Raw genomic sequence first — 2,754 nt, 5'->3', positions numbered from 1 at the left:
TCTATAACTCTAACAACTCAAAAATGAAAAAGAAATGGAAAAAATGAAACAGAAATCATTCTAATACTGCACCAACTACAATCGGGAGTCTGGGTAATATTTTGGCTTCCGATTACAATCGGAGGATAACAATGTTATCATATCCTCCGAATATATAAGGGTAATTTTGCCATTACGAATCACGCGAGATAAGGGCTGGCTACATTTTCCTTTTGGATGACCTTTTTTGTTTTATTGTTGGCCCTAAATCTTTTTGAGTGGCCCCTAAAAACGCGAGGTAAAGAATTCACAAAATCAAGAAAACTGGAAGGGCAAAAAAAATTCATATGGCTGCTGGGATTCGAGCCCAGGTCTCCACGGCCACAACGTGGAATTCTTACCACTAAACTACAGCCACATTGGTGATTGAAATCCAAACATCTTTTCAGTCACATCATTTGTATTACTACCAACGTTTTCAAATACAGCCTTCTACTACTCCAACTGAGGTCTGTCTGATGAAACAGATTTCCACAACCCAGGATCGTGATACCGCCACCGGAATATTGAAAGTAAGTAGATTACCAAAATCAAAAGGCGTTAATCATTTGATTCAGTCTCATTTGGAACTAATTAATTCATAGTGAATTATCCTTCCGATGACTGAATCATCTGGATTAACATCTTCTATAAGGAGTACACAATTGTTTTGATTATAACACAGATTTCAAGCTTTGACATAGTCACAAGCTATTGAAGGAATTAAAAACATAGGTACATAGTTTGTCCAACAGTTTGCAACATTTTCTTTGCTTTTTTCTTTTCCCGCTAATACGTCTGCAATTCTATTTGGCTACATATTGAAAATCCAAAGAAGAAACTAAATTTTCTGTTATAGACTTTACTTCCTCTAGAGTTGCCACACTTTGGTACTAGACAAATGCTTATTTTACTCGTAGATAGTTTGATTGTTACTTGATCGTCTCCTTCAATGACTATATTTAGTAAGTTGTTCATGGTGGCCCATTTTGTTGCCTGCAGAAGAGTTAAAGCTTCTGCTTCTTCAGCAGCGGAGGTCCTGAAAAATCCCATTTTGTTGTCTGCAGAAGGGGCCTTGGTGTTCAGTACACAAATTGACAACATACAAAGTTACAACTAGGAAAGAAGAGCATTGAGACTGCTCCAGTAAAATCAGACAATTTCTTGGTGATAAGGCCTCGCTGCATGTTGGAAGGGCCGGTAACAAGAAAAAGGTTTAAAATATTGTAAATAAAAGAAAAGTAAGAAAGCATATTGCAAAACTCGTCTTCATAATGAAAATATTCGTATACTGCATAATCTTTTATATACAGATGATGCATCCATATCTATCCTTTACGTTGACACTACATAGATTTAACTTTCAACAGAAAAAGTAATGGAGTGTTTTTTTAGCTTACAACGAAAGTGAGGTGGTGTTAGCAATCTTTTATCTTGCAGTTGGAGCAATCTTCATTATACCAGAGCCTCACGCTTCTAATCTTCCTCATTTCAGGAGGAACTGAATCACGTCTTTATATTATGAACTTTCCGAGCTGTGTGCTTTAGGCCTTCTGATTTCATATTTCTTTTTAGCAAAGAATCTGTAAAGGCTCAACAAGTAGATATCAAAAAAGATATTATGGAATATTTCGGTTTCGGATCTCACCTTGAGTATCAAGAAAATTTCTTGAACATTAATTAAGTAATAAGAGTTATCACATGTTTAAAATATTATGTTGACATTGTGAATGTTTCATATTAACCAAACCGTATTTCCAATAGCTATCCAAACCGAAATTTTATATCCGAATTGGAATTGTAAAGATCCTCAAGCTCGTCAACGCTATTAGACTGGTCAATTGAAGAATTAGCCGATAATAACTCGATTAGTTTAAAACGAACGTTAATTAATAGAAATTAATCTAACGTGTTATGCAGAATGGACTACTCGAACGTGTCAATCGGATATCGGACGAAGAAGATATCACTGATTTAGTATGAAGGATAAAATCGTCATTTTGTGGAAAAACCGCTATTGATGCAACACTGACACGTTGTGGCTTCCCTTATCAAATCAAGTGCGTGTCCTAGTGTTCCTTGGGCCTTATCTCCTCAAACCGATCGAAGAGAATCAGTTTTCTCTTATTCTTTCTTTTTTTTCTTTTTCTTTCTCTGTTCTTCTTCTCTTGTTCCTGTTTTCTCCGGTGAGAGGTTTTTCAGATTAGAGTGAGAACTGATTTAGGAAATTAAATGATGGGGTTGTGTAGAGGATGAAGGAACTGAGGTTGTTGTTGATGAAGAAGAAAAGATGAATCAGATTTAGGGTTTGTGCTGATAGAAGTTAGGTGATGAATAAGGGATTCAATTTAGGTGATGAATAAGGAAGAATTAGAAGATGGGTTTGTTCTTAATTGATGTTTGATGGAAGCTGTGGGTTGCTTGAGGATTGAATAAGTAAGTTAGGGATTCTCAGATAATTGTCTAGAAGTTCGATTGGTGATGAATAAGATGAAAGAAAAGATGGGTTTTGAAGATTATGAGATAAAGAAGAAACTAGTGATGTTGATATGAAGATACAGTTATAAAGAAGGTTTGGGAGATTAACTTAGGGTTCATATTGATTCTGAATTGAATGGATAATCGAGTGGTTAATGGCTAAAGAACGAAGGGTTTGTTGTTTACATGAGGTTATGAAATTGAATTGATAAAGAATTGAAAGGTTAGGGATTTGTAGAATGTTCAGTGAAGCTTGAA

At 35.4% G+C, this 2,754-nt stretch overlaps 1 non-coding gene across 1 annotated transcript; it reads right to left on the bottom strand.

Annotated features, from left to right (window-relative positions):
• Nucleotides 1-325: 325 nt before the first annotated feature.
• Nucleotides 326-397, bottom strand: TRNAH-GUG. Its single transcript has one exon. It is a non-coding gene; the product is annotated as a tRNA-His (tRNA).
• Between the last annotated feature and the right edge of the window lie 2,357 nt (nucleotides 398-2,754).

The sequence above is a fragment of the Papaver somniferum genome, chromosome 5 (assembly GCF_003573695.1).
Source record: "Papaver somniferum cultivar HN1 chromosome 5, ASM357369v1, whole genome shotgun sequence".
In the NCBI taxonomy this organism is placed as follows: Eukaryota; Viridiplantae; Streptophyta; class Magnoliopsida; order Ranunculales; family Papaveraceae; genus Papaver; species Papaver somniferum.
The sequence above is the reverse complement of the archived record's forward strand: the minus strand, read 5'-3'. Positions and strand labels throughout refer to the sequence as shown.